Source organism: Stomoxys calcitrans, chromosome 1 (assembly GCF_963082655.1).
Source record: "Stomoxys calcitrans chromosome 1, idStoCalc2.1, whole genome shotgun sequence".
In the NCBI taxonomy this organism is placed as follows: Eukaryota; Metazoa; Arthropoda; class Insecta; order Diptera; family Muscidae; genus Stomoxys; species Stomoxys calcitrans.
In genome coordinates this window covers 138,893,475-138,911,493 of record NC_081552.1, presented here as the reverse complement: position 1 = coordinate 138,911,493, position 18,019 = coordinate 138,893,475, and the positions used below count along the sequence as shown (strand labels likewise).

The following is an 18,019-nucleotide window of genomic DNA, read 5'->3' as shown; positions in this document are numbered from 1 at the left end:
TCCCTTAACCTCACGTCAGTGGTCGCTGCAATTTGGGTGGCCATGATAAGCAGGGGCATAAAATGTAGCATCAAATTCAGTGCATCAGATGTTGTCGTCCTTAGTGCGGCTGCGATGCACAAAGAAACCATTCTTTGGATCCGGTTAAGTATTGAGCAGGAGGTGGGTTTTTGAAGCGCCGTCCACCAGACCACTACACCATATAGCATAATAGGTCTGACAACTGCAGTATATAACCAATGCATGTCACGCGGTCTTAATCCCCAACTTTTGCCAATGGCTCTCTTGCCCTTTCCAAAATGTTGGATTTGAAGTTCAGTTTCCTGTCCAGCAAAACACCCAGGTCTTTTGCGCTTTCTGTAAATGGAATATAATCTCCTCCCAAGGAGACAGGTTCCACTGTAGGCAACTTGTATCTCCTGTTGAAAAGAACTACTTCTGTCTTGCACGGATTTATACCCAGACCACTTTCGGTAGCCCACTTTGCTGATGCACGTAGAGCTTCCTGAAGTTTATCCCTTAGAGTGCTGGGAAACTTTCCCCTAACCGCATTTGCCACGTCATCAGCATACGCGACCACTTTTACACCTTTTTTTTCCTGAGACAATAATAAATTGTTAATGGCTATATTCCAAAGTAGAGGAGACAGTACACCTCCTTGATGTGTTCTTCTGCTGACCCGTCTTTTTAAATCCACAGATCCCAAGCCTGCCGTGATGCATCTTTTAGTAAGTAAGTTGTTGTCTAGAAACTCCAACTCCTTCATGATTGACGTCGGTTTTACATTGTTGGAAGCACCTTCAATGTCAAGAAATGCTACCATAGCATATTCCTTTACAGTTAGAGAACCCTCTATGTAGCCGACTAAGTCGTGAAGGTTGTTTCAGTGGATTTGCCTTTACTATATGCATGCTGATGCCGCGACAGGCGATCTCCTGGGATCTTTGCCCTAAGGTATGTTTCTGTCAACCTCTAAAGAGTGTTCAGCATAAAGGCTGACGGACTAATAGGACGAAAATCTTTCGCCTTCGTGTGGTAGCGTTTTCCTGCTTTCGGAATGAAAATGACCTTCGTGTTTCTCTATCCCACAGGAATATATGACATTCTGATACAAGCAGAGTATATCTCCCTAAGCCAGGGAACCAGTCTATCAGACACAGCTTGTAATTCAACCGGTGATACATCATCAGGGCCTGCCGACTTGAAGGAGTCGAAACTTCTTTTTGCCCGAAGGATTTTCGGCGGATTTTCTTCACAGGTATGGGCTCTTACTTGATGTAAAGAATGGGGCTTTATTAGATCCACTTACTAACATATCAACAAAGACGGTTGGCCAATTGTGCAACATTTCCCTACCCAAGGCATTTGCGGTGGAAGATAAATACACCGCACTTCTCAAAAAGTATCCGTTACTTATATTCGAACCCAACTATTCAAAACATGTAGCACACTTAACGGTACATAGACTGACAATAAATGACCGCTTGCCATTTTCAAAACCTAGACGATTAGATCCTTTGAAATATAAGATCGCGAAAAAAGAGTTTGAGTTTTTAGTCAAATCTGGGATATGTCGACTATCAAATTCAAGTATAGCTTCACATCTTCATCTTAAGTTTCAGAAGACTTAACGTCGTGACTTTTTCCGACAGATATCCGTTACCACATTTGTACAATTTCAATATTAATTTGGGAGGTAAGACGATTTTTTCAAAACTCGATTTAGTTCGACCCTATCATCAGATTCCATACGGAAGAAGACGTACATAAAACCGCGATCACTACTCCTTTCGGTATGTTCGAATTTTTGCAAATGCCATTTGGGATCAGGAATTTCTGCTCGTTCAAAGATTATAAACGAAGTTCTCGGAGAATTTGATTTTGTTTTCGAGTATGTGGACGACGTGTTGATTGCAAGTGCATCAGAGGAGGAACATTTAATTCACGTAGAGCAAGTTTTTAAGGGGTTAGTTGAATATGATGTGAATATTAAGCCGGGAAAGTGTTCATTTGGGGTCTCTGACCTAGATTTTCTAGGCCACAATGTTTCGAAAGCAGGAATAAAACTAGCTGAGTCATCTATTTAAATATAAAACATTCCTGGTATATATTAGAAGGCAGGCAATTTTTAGTTTATACTGACCATATACAATACAAATCATATTCGGTATGTAAAAGGGGAATCGAATGTCGTAGCCGACACCTTATCGAGATGCTACGAATTCGATGAAATAGAGAATTCAGATCATAACTTGAAACGTTTGAATATGGAACAAGGACGAGTTGAAGAACTTAAAGAGATAACTCAGGACAAGGACAGACATTTAAATCTAAGATTGTGTAAAATAGGAGTTTTAAATATGGAATTGTGGTGCGAAATTTCTTTTGATAACCCCAGACCCTATGTCCCCATCAATATGCGGGAAAAAGTGTTTAAGAAATTACATTTTATTTCTCATCCTGGAACTAGAGCCACACGCAAATTGATTTCACGTCGTTATTTCTGGCCAAAGAAATAAACACGTGGACTAAGTCGTGCCTTTTCTGTCAGAGATCAAAAGTTAATGGTCACACCAAATCTCCTGTCGAGAAAGTTGACGTCCCGAAATATTTGAGCACATTCACATTGACCTTGTGGGTCATCAGTATATTCGCATGGTCATCAGTATATTCTTACAATCATAGACAGACATTCTAGGTGTCCAGAGGCACATCCTATTAAGGATATGTCTGCTATGACGGTAGTGAAATGTTTTATGTCGAACTTTGTGAGTCATTTTGAAATACCAGTACAAATAACAAGTGACCAAGGGACACAGTTTACATCACGACTTTTCTCTGAATTAACTCGTTTATTAGGATGGCATAGGATAGCCACGACGGCGTATCATCCTCAAGGTAATGGCATCATTGAAAGGTTCCATCGTCAATTAAAAGTCTTTGAAATTGAAAAAAATTGAAAGTAGGAAGTGACGGATAAATCAGAGGAATGCGCAGTTCGTCCCCAGCCTTTAAGTAATGGCGGTGTTTCCGATTCAGATTTAGACAGCGACCGTGTCAATGAAACAGTCATCGCCGCCGAATCGAGAGATAAGGACAGCGGGTTGACGACAGAAGTGCGGCTTTGCTAAGCTAAGAAGAAGACTGAGAAAGCAATCCGGGGTTCGGCGAAGGAGACGGAGGAGTATGCACCCGCAGCGAAATCGGGCGAAGGTGCAGGATGTTGGAAGGGATAGAATTGACATTCCAGGCACTTCCACGGAAGTTAGATAACACTGCTAGGACGCTGAAGAAGAAAAAGAGCTCCCTGCTTTCAAGTACTCTGGGAAAACCAATCCAGCCCTCCCGCAATGACTCCTGACAGTATCCTGCGGAGGCAGACAAGGTCGGAACAGCAACGAAGGCCTTCCAAAAGAATTCCAAAGCCATCACGAAAAGGGAAGATGGTCGCCGAGAAAGATAAGGAGCCCCCCAGAGTGGCAAGGAAGCACAACAGAAATGAGATGACTTATGCAGTCATCGATATCGGCAGTGCATCTGGTAGGATTCCAGATCATCGGTCCCAAGTGGAGCATGTGGCAAACGAACGAGTTTTCGAATATGTGTTGAATTCTGAAGGGGGTCCACCCATACTAATTATGAGCTGACAGTATAGAGGTGACATCTTAACGCTGCGCTTTGCGTCAGCAGAATGTATTGATACTATCAAAAAGCTCGTTGGAAGTATCCATACTCGATGGGGAGCAAAGCTCGACATAATGAGACAGATGGGCATCCCCCAGCTCACAAAGGCGACGATCTTCATCAAGAGTGAGGGCGGCAAATTTACGACGTAACTCGTGATAGAAGTCTTAAACAAGCAATACCAAGATTTGGTCGTGGAGAAATGGGTGGTCTTCCACAGGGAGGAGAAGGAGAAAGAAACTCTCATTGTGGTGGGCATTGATCAAGTGTCCGTGACAAGCTTGCTAACTGAAGGCATGACGTACTACGGAACCAAAGCCGTCTTTTTCAAGATTGGGAAGACTAGCAAAGGCATATATCCTCATATTAAGCGATCTGGCAGTGCAGTGGTAGGAAACTCAATAACGCCTAACGAACAGGGGGCCGGCGACTATCACTACTCCTAAGAAGCCCATTAACTCAAGATTTGGAAGACGCTAGACTAAGATCCTAATATTGGAACATCAGGCAGTGCAGGGATGGTAGAATCTATACTGGATAACAAACTGGGATCCATCGATGAAACCATTACCGACATTCTCAAGATTCGGAAGGCTAGGATAGGCAAAGATTCTAATATTGGAACATCATGCAGTGCAGGGACGGGAGACTCAGAGCTTATTGAACAAGGAGCCGACGACGAGGCCGTCACCCACTCCCAAGAAGCCTATTTAATGGAGGACCAATGATTCATATTGCATTTATTTAGGAACCATGGACTACCCGGAACAGAGGTTCTGGATTGGACCATATGAACTACCAATTATTCTGGGCACTAAATGCTCCGGGCACTGGAACTCGGCCGAGGACCTGGGTTATTTGTAATAGAAATTTTAATTAAATATTTTCCCCAGAGTTGTCAACGTCGGATGCAACAGTGATCAGACAGACAGGCATCACTTTATCTTCCTTTCGACTCTCCGATAGCCATGGAATGAGGATCTTATAGGGTGCGTTGGGGTAGTACCAGCATTAATAAGCCGGGCCAAGCCCTGGTAGAATTCTTAAATACTAACGACCTAATAACTCTTTATATTGGTTATCGCTACCTTTGTTAATAGGATTAGGGAGGAGTTTTTTAATTTGACAATCTGGTCGATGAGGTTCAGGATTCCCATACACTCGCAATATTCATTTGTGAAGAGAAGACATGTTTCTTATTTACTCCGTTTAATTTCATGATTTTACCAGTCTAAAGAATTTGTTTTATTATAATTTCCGTCTTAAACTGTTACACCGTTTTTATATGTAACATATGTTTTTATTTCGTTGGAAAGTGACTTTTTATTTGCGATAATACAAAATTTTATTTGAAACAACTCAAAAAGGATCTTTGCCGCACTAAAAAAAGCAAAACAGGTACTTTGCGCTCAATACCGAGAAAGCAGCAGTAATTCAAACAAGTGGCAAACAAAATGTCTATGCTCTATGATTCACTTATCATAGAGCCAGCTTTTAGATGTTATAACACGACTTCTGCGAAGAGAGATAGGGAGAGGAAAACGTATTCCAGGAGAGTGGATCAAAAACCCCTCGTATTTCTTCTGAGTGCATATTGGATAATCTGTAGAAAATTTTTGAAAAGCAATCTCATTTCTTAAAAACAAGAAAAGGGAGACTGCTTGTACACATTGATACACAACTTGAAGACGTTTAGATTAAGCTTTTTTCAATTACGATCGTGATTGATATTAAGACAATTTTCAATAAAAAATAATTGATTCGATCAGTTTTTAATTAATCAAATTTTTTTCAATTACGATCGTGGTTAAAATTTTTGTTATTTTCAATTAAAAATTTAATTGATTCAATCATTTTTTTAATTGAATCTAAATTTCTTTTTCAATTACGAACGTGATTGAAATTTTCAATTAGAAAATTAATTGATTCAATAATTTTTTTTATTGAATCTAGAAAAAAGTTTCGTATAAAATGTGATTAAAAACTATATCGATTCATTGCAAACAGCTGAATTTATAAAGGGAAAACAACCATTTTGATTGATGTGGCGAACGAATCGAGTGATAAAGAAAATGTTAGTGTTCTAGGCAAGTAAGTTCTTTCCATGATTTTTTAATTGAATAGAAAACTTTTTTAGACCCAACGGCACTGGTATGACTGACCGTTTTTGAAAAAGTCTAGTCGCTTCAAATTTTGATAAATACTTTCCATTTATAGAAGATGAAATTCCCTTCAAAAGGTCTTTCGACCACCTTTTTAAATTTCCGGACGCAATTTTAATCTTATTTATGATCAAAAAATACATATTTATGTCATATGGGCTTCTTTAGTATCGATCTAATTATAACATATTCTAGATAAATGTTTTTCTGTTGGGTTTAATTCCCCAATGTATGTTATTCATAAAGTTGCTTTAAAACAATATATAAATTACTACTAGTCTATGTCGGTAGCCACACCTAAACCCGGCTCGCTACTCTTTCTCTCATAATTCGGGAAACAATAATTTTCGCGGAAAAACCACCGGAGGTTTTGGTTTCTAAGGAGGGATCATTGACTCAAACATTAACCTGAAATTCGTGTTCCTGGACTTTTACATATGTATGTGAACCATATTGCATCGAAATCGAGTGTTTATTTTCAATTAAATTTTTAATTAATCAAATTAAAGAATTAATTGGATATTTCGGAAAATACAATAATTTTTTAATTGGATCAATTAGAAAATTAATTGAAACTATCAAAACTGAAATGAAAATGTTTTCTGATGGTCTTGCCAGGATTCGAACCCAGGCGTTCAGCGTCACAGGCGGACATGCTAACCTCTTCGCTACGGTGGCCTCCCTAATGAAATTAAAAGGTTCTTCATCTATTTAACTCCTCAGTACCCCAACAAATTTTTCGAACTCTTCAGAACCATAGGTTAGGTTAGGGTTAGGTTCAGGTGGTAGTCTCCCATCAGACTCACTTAGACGTTATGTCCATTGTGATACCACTGGAACAGGAGTAGAAAGATGCCTTCCTCAACGCCCTCACAGCTTCTGCAAAATTCGTTTTTTGCAACCATAAGTCTGCATGTTCTGCGATTCCACTGGAATGTATTATATAGTTCTCGCAAGCTCATTTACTTTAGAATTACTTACCTGGGATATCTCTGTAGCCCCGCACCCAGAACAGGTGAATTTTGAATTGTTCAACCATATCGTTGGGAGATCTGCGACAGGCGATGCAGTTTTTGAGTTCAGAAATACGTTCGCCAAGGATTTAATGGTTGCCTGGCTGTCTGAAAAGATATTTATGACAATCGTCGTTATGACATTATATCAAACCCATTCCTCCACTTCTCTATTTGCAAGGATCGCGGCTTGACACACTATACAGTGGTCGGATAACCTTCTCGATATGACCAGTCCTAGCTCCTCGGAGTACACCTAAAGCCCACCTGGTTGTTGTTGTCGTAGTAGTCTATTGTGTTCTATCTTTCGTCTGCGTCCACAAGGATCTGGGTCTGGCAGGGCAGTTAAACAGGTAACGTGTATCTTGCGTTTCCTGGTTACAATCGGGACATACATCTTTCACGTCGGCATCAATCCTAGCTCTGTAGGAATTGGGATCACTGCCCATTTTCCAGACATCGGGAACTATAAGAGTGTTCAAAGGCAGGTTGAGGACAGTAGTAAGGTACTCAACTCCAGGTAAATAGATTCTTCAACATGAATGTAGAGATTCCATCGGGGTCCAACGCTTTGGATAATTTGGCGCCACGGATGACATTCGTTCATCGGCTCGGAGACCACGAATACGGCGAATGGCTCTCCTCCTTGTCCTGTCACTTTCGGGATGCACAATAAATTGACGGTTGAACAACCTGTCGCATCTCTTCGGATCAGTTACTGTTACTTCGCCAGAAGTCATTGAGGTCCTGTCATCCCGTCTACAGGGGTTCGAGTGACTTAACAGTAGGCCTTAGCTTGCCTAAACCGGTGCCTAAGTTAGATTGCTCCAAGTGTTTCAGCCACAAATTCCGCCTATGTTCGTTGACTACCCTGTTTATTTCCAGATTTAGCTCGCTGATTCTGGGGTCCATACAACGAATCCCATCACGCTCGTACTATATTGCACGGAATGGTATATCACGAAGGCCAATCCCCAACCTCCTTGAGCTATCCTTACGTAGCATTGTATCCGTGACAACTGTGCAAGCTGCAAGTGTTGGTCAGCTTTGTCTCCGGGATCGCTGCGACCAATATATCTTTCCGACTCATGAAATTCATAATCTCATCGATCTTGCCACGGAGACCGTTGCAGTTTAGTTGCAAAAATGATACATTTCCCGGCACTGGCCTGGTAATATTGGAGCTGGGATACTGCTGTTGCGTATATGCCGTACGGGAAACACATAGTCCGACGGCGAGGACGCAGAAGGCGACGACGACGACGCTTGTGACCCACAGATGGCTATGTTCGCACAACACCTTGCGACATCTCCAGTATGACTATACTCCCATAGTGAAGTAAGGCCAAAGCAAGATCGGAAATATACCCACTCCATGCACCGGTTACACCTCACTGACACCCACCGATGATGGACGCGGTTCTGGCAAACCGAACAGAACCAGGGTCCGGGGTTCTTTTCAAACCAGAAACGTGCGGAGAAGGCACTCCGGGATTTGCCTCCCATGACGAAAAAAGACGAACACATACACTAAGACGGCAGCCCTTGTCGAGGCGGGTTCCATCGGGTCAATCAGGTGCGTACAACCGGCTGCCCACCTGGTCGTCTTGTTTGGAACCATCCGTATAGAAGTCTATGTAATTTTATTACCAGGGATATTGTAGTGCCAATGGGTTCTATAAGGAATAGTTCTACAGTATTTTTTTTTATCAAAAAGCGGCTCAGGCAGTGTGTAATTCACACTACTTGAAGAATCGGGCATTGTATTAAGGATAACACAGTGTCCGTAGACGCTGCATGAGCAAAGGGGAAGCTCCCTTAGCCCCAAAGCAGTGGTCGCAGCAATTTATTTAGCCACAATGTGCAGAGGCAGTAGGTGTAGCTTTAAATTCAGTGCATCAGATGGTATCGTCCTCAGTGCGGCTGTGATGCACAAACAACTTTTGGATCTGGCTGAGTATTTAACTTTAGGTGGATGTTTGAAGCGCCGTCCACGAGATTACAACCCCATATAGCAATTTAGGTCTGACAACTGCAGTATATACCCAGTGCATGACTATTTCATAGTCAATTATAGACAACTATCATATGATGATCAATGTTATAGGCGTTAAGCCACTCTAAGGCTTAAGGAAACACCAACATGAACAGAGAGGGGGCAGAGTGGTGAAAATTGATAATGCAGCATTTATCTTTATTATGACAACCTATCGGTCCTTACAATAAAGAAAAAAAATAATTTAGTTGCGTTTGTTTGCGGTATTGTTCTTTAACTTTCCCACCCTAAGACTGGCTTTAACAATAAGTGTTTTAGGTTGTTTAAGTGCCTATCTTTGCCACAGAATAAAAATAGATATAAATGCAAAAATATTATAGAAAAAAGAATTTGGGGAAAAAATCTGATTAATTAAACTGTTGTCAAAATTTTAGAGTAAGAATAAGAAACATATTTTCTGCGTGGTGTAAATGAAGGCGTAGCGAAGCTTGACCAGTCGTGAAAATAGGGAACTTAATTTTGATATCTGAAGGGGGTGGACCCTCCCCCTTCCCATAATTGTCAAAAACATCTGTAAGAATTGTTCCATTCTAGTTTGATGTTATTCTGCATAATGAATATTTTTATCGAATTCAGTTGGTTTTGTTTTCAAATATCTATGTATAGAAAGAAAATGTTTCATTCGAAAAGAAAAGTTCAGTTTGAAAAACAGTAAGAAATTTTGTGGTGTCAAATAAATTATTTTTTTTTCTGTTGGAAGAAATTTGTGAAAATTATATTCGCAATTTTGCTGTGGCAAAGTTACTTGTGGGAGGTAAATATATTGGATATTTTATAAAATTGCTGAGTTAGGTGCATATTTTCTGTTTTCAGAAATTGGGAGCGTACTTCTGTCATTCCTCCCAATATTTTTTTAATTGAGAACTTACGCGACAGAACCAAGAAATAGCATCTCCAGAACACCAAATTATGAATTTTTGACGAATGATTGTAGCCGTAAATTTTCTTGTTGATTATATCGTGTACGCCACCAAAGCACGGAATGGAATTCATTGACCGTTTCAAATGGATAACCATATCAATGCGCATAGTTTGAGATTTTTTTGTTTTTGAAGTAAAACGTGAGAATGGCCTTAAGATTATCTGTACCATCAACTAATTGAACTAGTATACATGAAATAGACCTAATACTTACACAAGTCTACATTTTTTGTTCATCAACACATTTGTTTTTTCTGTCAAAAGTGAAAATTTATTTGGTTACAAATTTTATTAAGCAAACAGAATCCAGCAACGACAACAGGCCTGCGGTCAGCGGTGGACTTATTAGGTTATGTAATAACTACGGTTGACAAATGGCAACAAATTACTCAAAATCTGACGAACATATACATGTGAGCTATTGGGTTGCCCAAAAAGTAATTGTCGGTAATATAGTAGTAATATAGTCGGCGTTGAAAAATTTTTTCAACGGCTTGTGACTCTGTAATTGCATTCTTTCTTCTGTCAGTTATCAGCTGTTACTTTTAGCTTGCTTTAGAAAAAAGTGCGCGAAATTTTGTTTACATTTGTTTGTTTGGCGTCAATTTTAATATGGGTACCACATGTATTGAAAGAAATTCATTTAACAAACCGAATCAACGCTTGTGATATGCACCTTAAACCTTAATGAATTCGATCCGTTTTTAAAACGAATCATAACTGGAGATGAAAAATGGATTATTTACAACAACGTTAGTCGAAAACGATAATGGTCCAAGCATGGTGAACCAGCTCAAACCACTTCAAAGGCTGATATCCACCAAAAGAAGGTTATGCTGTCTGTTTAGTGGGATTGGAAGGGTGTGGTATATTTTGAGCTGCTTCCAAGGAACCAAACGATTAATGCAGATGTTTACTGTCAACAATTGGACAAATTGAATATAGCCATCAAGGAGAAGCGACCAGAATTGGTCAATCGTAAAGGTGTCATTTCCACCAGGACAACGCTAGACCGCACACATCTTTGGTCACTCGCCAAAAACACGTCATGGCATTCTTCCCTAGGTAACGACCAGCGTGACATAGCTTTGGCAGAGCAGTTTGAAAGCTCCACGTTTTGCAAGGTGAATGAGGATGCCCCCACTAGGATTACGAGGAGGTGCAGCAGCTCGCCAGACATCTCCATTGCATCCCCTGATCTCCTGAGTGACGTATCCTGTCAAGCCGTCATCTTTTTGGGGTCAGACCACCTCCCCATAATTCTCACCATCGACCGACCACCCGACTTCATAAGCTCTGAGCCGTCCGGCGCTCGAATACCCCAAGTGCGGCCCAATTTCCCGGCGCAAGCAGTGGTACTCGCAGATGAGCGTGATGGGATTCGTGCTATGGACCCCGCTAACCCCAGAATCAGCGAGTTGAATCTGGAAATAAACAGGGTAGTCAACACTGGAACACTTGGAGCAATGTAACTTAGGCACCGGTGTAGGCAAACTGTCGTCCACTGTTAAGTCACTCTCGAACCCCGGTAGACGAGATGACAGGGCCTCAGTCACTTTTGGCGAAATAACCGTGACTGATCCGAAGAGATGCGCCAGGTTGTTCAACCGTCAATTTATTGTGCATCCCGAGAGAGACAGGGCAAGGAGGAGAGCCATTCGCCGTATTCGTGATCTCCGAGCCGATGAACAGCCATCACAATTTACTGTGGGCGAAGTTACGAGCATCATTCGTGGCGCCAAATCATCTAAGGCGTTGAGCTCCGACGGGATCACTACATTGATGTTGAAGAATCTGGATTCACCTGGAGTTGAGTACCTAACCACTGTCCTCAACCTGTCATTGAACACTCTTATAGTTCCCGATATCTGGAAAATGGGCAGAGTGATCCCTCTACTGAAGCCTGGAAAAGACCCGAGTTTGGGGGAGTCGTACAGACCGATCTCCCTTCTTTCACCAGTGGCAAAGACGCTTGAGGCATTACTCCTCCCGAGCCTCATAGGAGAATTTCCATTCGCCGAGCATCAACATTAATTTTGGAGACTGCACAGCACAACAACAGCTTTGCATGCCATCACCGCACACATTTGCCGTGGCTTCAATCAGCCCAGTCCATGTGATAGGACGGTCCTCGTGGCACTGGACCTATCGAAGGCATTCGACACGGTCAGCCGTGCCAAATTATTTGAGGACATAGCCAACACGACCTCCAGCCAGGCCTGAAACGATGGGTCGCGAATTATCTGTGTGGTCGCCAGTCATTTGTAAAATTTAGGGATAATAAGTCGAAACACCGTAGAGTGAAACAGGGAGTTCCCCAAGGTGGGGTGTTATCTCCGGCACTGTTTAACCTCTACCTATCCTCCATTCCACACCCTCCAGACGGCATAGAGGTCGTATCATATGCGGACGACTGTACGATCATGGCATCAGGCCCCCCACCCATTGATGACATCTGCGATAGGTTGAACGTCTACCTCAACGAGCTTGCCTCATATTTCGCTGCAAGAAATCTGAAGATATCCGCCACCAAATCTTCAGCCACATTGTTCACTACAAATACGTGCGAGGTGAATACTGAGCTGACTGTGATGGTCGATGAAGAAATGATTCCGACCATCAAGTGTCCCAAAATATTTGGCGTCACATTTGACAGCTCATACACAATCTCCCCACATGCCACAGGAATCTGCGATAAAGTCAAAAGTAGAAACAAGGTCCTCAAGTCACTGGCAGCACTTGGGGTGCAGACAAAGAAACCTTGTTGACCACGTACAAAGCAATTGACCGATCTGTGGTAAGTTATGCAGCGCCAGTGTGGTCTCGTCAACTTTGTGACACGCAGTGGAATAATATTCAGATCTGTCAGAATGCCGCCCTCCGAACTGTGACGGGCTGTCTCCTCAGTTTTCATGTGGACCACCTCCATTAGAAGACAAAGATCCTAACAGTGCGAAGTCATAACTACATGCTGTCTAAGCAATACCTTTTGGGCTGTTATTGCAGAAACCATCCAAATCATCATCTTGTGGATAGATACCCACCGCCCAGAAGCCTTAAGGTAGATCTACATGATCTAGAGCGTGAGGTTCAGCGCTACAAGAGAGAACGACTAGATCAAGCGGCATATAAAGCAGGTCTAAACAACATTCATGCAGACACGGTAGAAAATGCGGTAATTGGCTACCGGATGAATGTAGTCCTTGGAGAACAACCGCCACCCATTGCACCCGAAGAAATCGACCTTCCCCGGCAAAGCAGAGTAGTTCTGCCTCAATTATGTTCCGGCAGATGCAGCCGCCTCAATTCCCACAGAGCTAGGATTGATGCCGACGTGCAAGATGTATGTCCCGTCTATCCCTTCTAGACTTGAAAAAGAAGTGTAAACTACGGACGATATAGACATAGTGGTGAAGCGGATCACGAAGGCCCTGAATGACTCGCTTGTGTCAGAATTGCCCTAGTGCCAAGCCAAGGGGCAAAAAGCGACCGCCATGGTGGACCCCAGTGCTGGTTGGACTGCAGAAAACTCTCCAACAGAGCAAAAGCCACAAGAGCCCCACACGATTGGGACATCTATAAGACTGAGCTAAGGAAATATAAGGGCGAGCTTAGAAAGGCTCAGAACAAATCCTGGGTAGAATTCTGCAGCTCAGTGGAGGACACATCTGAGGCTTCTAGGCTATGAAAGATTCTGTCCTCGAGACCTATTACGGTGGGGTATATTCAGAAGTTCGAATGTATGGATAATGTCTAGTGAGGAAACACTAGAACTACTCGTTGATACACATTTTCCGGGAAATTCTTCATCGGACAACGTGGCGCCAGAAGAGGTTGTCATTGATATGCATTCGTCGGAGGCCATAAGGGAATTGTGTCTGAGCCGAAAATCCTTTGGGCGATAAGAAGTTTCGGCTCCTTTAAGTCGCCAGGCCCTGATGATGTACTGTCTCCTCTACTTTAGAATATAGCCATTAACAATATATTATTGTCTCTATACACCTTCAAGAGAGTTATTGGCAAAAGTTGCGGATTTAGACCGCGTGTCATGCATTGGGTATATACTGCAGTTGTTAGACCTATAATGCTCTATATGATGACGACACCATCTGATGCACTGAATTTAATGCTACATATTATGCCTCTGGATATTGTGGCTACCCACATTGCAGCGACCACTGCCGTGAGGTTAAGTCACTTCTTCTGATTGCCGGGCCACAGAGATTTCCCAGGGAATTCTAAAGCAGATGAGCTTGCGAGACTAGGAACTACCTTACACATTCCAGGGATACTGGAATCTGCAGGTATGCCTCTAACGACATGTAAGCTAAGTTTTTGGGACCAGGCCCGAAGGGCAACGAGAAGAGGTCCACTGCTTTGCTGTCATTGGCTAGAACAGACGTCTCAGTCATTGTGTCCGTCATGACAGGTCACTGTCTAATTGAAAAACATGCTGACAGACTGAAGGTTGCTAGAAACGACTTTTGCAGAAGCTGTGAGGACATCGAAGAAGAAGAGACTGTATAACCTTCCGTGTGTGTCCCGCACTAGCAGTTAGAAGGAGTTCCACTTTAGGTTCTCATTTCTTTGAGAACCTGTATGATTTAGTGGATGTAAACATTCGCAATTTATTGAGTTTTTTGAAGCGATCTGGATAGTTCAACGGTAGGAACTAGGTTCAACGGTAGGAACTGTGGTATCACAATGGACGAAAGCGTCTAAGTTAGTCTGATGGCAGACTGCCACTTAAACCTAACCTATTGACCAATCTTCCCAAAATTTTGTGCAACGCTTTCCTCGGCAGGAAAGACTTAGATTTTTTCGATTCCGATTCCGATTTTCACTTCTACGGTCACTGCAAGGGCATTTATTGACCAATCTTGCCAAAATTTTGTACAGCGCTTTCCCCGACGCCTATATTTTAGGTGTAGGGTCTTATAAAGTCGGCACCGCCCTTCTTTTGCCTTTACTTACTGTTTGTTTTCTATTGGAAGAAATTTGTGAAAATTATATATGTAATTTTGCTGTGGCTAAGTTGTCTAACCGCGAATTACAAGTCAGAAATTATTTTTTGGGAGGTAAATAAAATAAATATATATATTTTAAAATTGTGATTTTGAGGCATATTTTCCGTTTTCAGGAATTGGGACCGAACATCTCTCATTCCTCCCAATAATTTTTTATTTGAGGATATATGCGAAAGAGCCAAGAAATATCAACTCCAGACCACCAATTTATGAATTTTTGAGGAATTTGCCGCACCTGACGTATGATTGTTGCCGTAAATTTTCCTTTTGACCATACGGTATACGCCACCAAAGCACCAATGGCAGCCAAAGCAATCCCATGGTAGCCGGTTGTACGCACCGGATTGACCCGATGGAATCTTCATCGGCAAGGGCTGCCGCCTCAATGTACGTGTTCGTCTTTTTTCGTCATGGGAGAGGCACATCCCGGAGTGCCTTCTCCGTATGCTTCTGGTCCGTGCCGGGATTGAAAAGAACCCCGGACCCTGGTTCTGTTCCGTTTGCCAGAACCGCCTTCATCATCGGTCAGTGTCGGTGAGGTGTAACCGGTGCTTGGAGTGGGTACATTTCCGTTCTTGCTCTGGGCTAACCTCGCTACGGGAGTATAGTCATACTGGCTATGTCGCTAGGTGCTGTGCGAACATAGCCAGCAGTGGGTCACAAGCGTCGCCGTCGTCGCCTTCGGCGTCCTCGTCGTCGGACTATGTGACCCCCCCGACCGCAATTTATGCAACGACAGCACCCTAGCCCTACTATTGCCAGGCCAGTGTCGGGAAATGTATCGTTCTTGCAGTTAAACTGCAATGGACTGCGAGGCAAGATTGATGAGCTTGTAGATTTTATGAGTCGGAAGAGCATATCGGTCGCAGCGATCCAGGAGACAAAGCTGACTAACACCTGCAGCTTGCACAGTTGTCACGGCTACAATGTGCTACGTAAGGATCGCTCAAGGAATGGAGATGGGGGGTTTGGCCTTCGTTATACACCATTCCGTGCAGTATAGACCTATCTCGCCTGCGCTTGACGCTAGTGACCCATACATGGAATGTATGGGGGTAGCAGTCAGGTCTGGTACTGCCGAGATAGAGATATACAACGTGTATATACCGCCGGTTGGTAGCTGTGTCCCGATTAATGGCCAGGCCTACAGCCCCGACATTAGTGGGTTGGTATCTGGCCATAGTCGTTTGGTTCTGGGGGATTTTAATGCACATCACCCGTCATGGCATTCTCCCCTAGGTAACGACCAGCGTGGCATAGCTTTGGCAGAGCAGATAGATAGCTCCACGTTTTGCACGGTGAATGAGGATGCCCCCACTAGGATTACGAGGAGGTGCAGCAGCTCGCCAGACATCTCAATCGCATCCCCTGATCTCCCGAGTGATGTATCCTGGCAAGCCGTCATCTCTTTGGGGTCAGACCACCTCCCCATAATCCTCACCATCGACCGACCACCCGACTTCATAACCTCTGAGCGCCGGACGTTCATCAATTACAAGAAGGCCAATTGGACTGGCTTCAGAGAGTATACCAATCGCCGCTTCAATGAACTCCCACCCCCCTCTGATGTGCTTGTGGCCGAGAGGAAATTCCGAGACATCATCAACGCAGCAGCCCCTCGCTTTATACCAGCCGGTCGAATACCGCAAGTGCGACCCAATTTCCCGGCGCAAGCAGTGGTACTCGCAGACGAGCGTGATGGGATTCGTGCTATGGACCCCGCTAACCCCAGAATCAGCGAGCTGAATCTGGAAATAAACAGGGTAGTCAACGAACATAAGCGGAATTTGTGGCTGGAACTGGAGCAATGTAACTTAGGTACCGGTGCAGGCAAATTGTGGGCCACTGTTAAATCTCTCTCGAACCCCGGTAGACGGGACGACAGGACCTCAGTCACTTTTGGCGAGTTAACCGTGACTGATCCGAAGAGATGCGCCAGGTTGTTCAACCGTCAATTTATTGTGCATCCCGAGAGAGACAGGGCAAGGAGGCGAGCCATTCGCCGTATTCGTGGTCTCCGAGCCGATGAACAGCCATCACAATTTACCGTGGGCGAAGTTACGAATGTCATCCGTGGCGCCAAACCTTCCAAGGCGTTGGGCCCCGACGGAATCTCTACATTGATGCTGAAGAATCTGGATTTACCTGGAGTTGAGTACCTTACCACTGTCCTCAACCTGTCATTGAACACTCTTATAGTTCCCGATGTCTGGAAAATGGGCAGAGTGATCCCGCTACTGAAGCCTGGTAAGGACCCGAGTTTGGGGGAGTCGTACAGACCGATCTCCCTTCTCTCACCAGTGGCTAAGACGCTTGAGGCATTACTCCTCCCGAGCCTCGTAGGAGAATTTCCATTCGCCGAGCATCAACACGGATTTCGGAGACTGCACAGCACAACAACAGCTTTGCATGCCATCACCACACACATTTGCCGTGGCTTCAATCAACCCAGGCCTTGTGATAGGACGGTCCTCGTGGCACTGGACCTATCGAAGGCATTCGACACGGTCAGCCATGCCAAATTATTTGAGGACATCGCCAACATGTCCCTCCAGCCAGGCCTGAAACGTTGGGTCGCGAATTATCTGTGTGGCCGCCAGTCATTTGTGGAATTTAGGGATAAAAAGTCAAAACACCGTAGAGTGAAACAGGGAGTTCCCCAAGGTGGGGTGATATCTCCGGCTCTGTTTAACCTCTACCTATCCTCCATCCCACCTCCTCCAGACGGCATAGAGATCGTATCATATGCGGACGACTGTACGATCATGGCATCAGGCCCCCACCCCTCAACGAGCTTGCCTCATATTTCGCTGCAAGAAATCTGAAGATATCGGCCACCAAATCTTCAGCCACACTGTTCACTACAAATACGCGTGAGGTGAATTCTGAGCTAACTGTGATGGTCGATGGAGAAATGATTCCGACCATCAAGTGTCAAAAAATACTTGGCGTCACATTTGACAGCTCCTACACTTTCTCCCCACATGCCACAGCAATCTGCAATAAAGTCAAAGGTAGAAACAAGGTCCTCAAGTCACTCGCTGGCAGCACTTGGGGTGCAGACAAAGAAACCTTGTTGACCACGTACAAAGCAATTGGCCGGTCTGTGGTAAGTTATGCAGCGCCAGTGTGGTCACGTCAACTTTGTGACACGCA

At 43.7% G+C, this 18,019-nt stretch overlaps 1 protein-coding gene and 1 long non-coding RNA gene across 2 annotated transcripts in view; both read left to right on the top strand.

The window, feature by feature from the left end:
• The window catches only part of LOC106088058 (GDP-Man:Man(3)GlcNAc(2)-PP-Dol alpha-1,2-mannosyltransferase), a 99,617-nt gene that overhangs the window by 68,830 nt on the left and 12,768 nt on the right, over positions 1–18,019 (top strand). The window lies entirely within an intron of this gene.
• Positions 9,545–10,076, top strand: LOC106088059 (uncharacterized). Its single transcript, XR_001221375.2, has 2 exons — positions 9,545–9,669; positions 9,729–10,076. It is a non-coding gene; the product is annotated as an uncharacterized LOC106088059 (long non-coding RNA).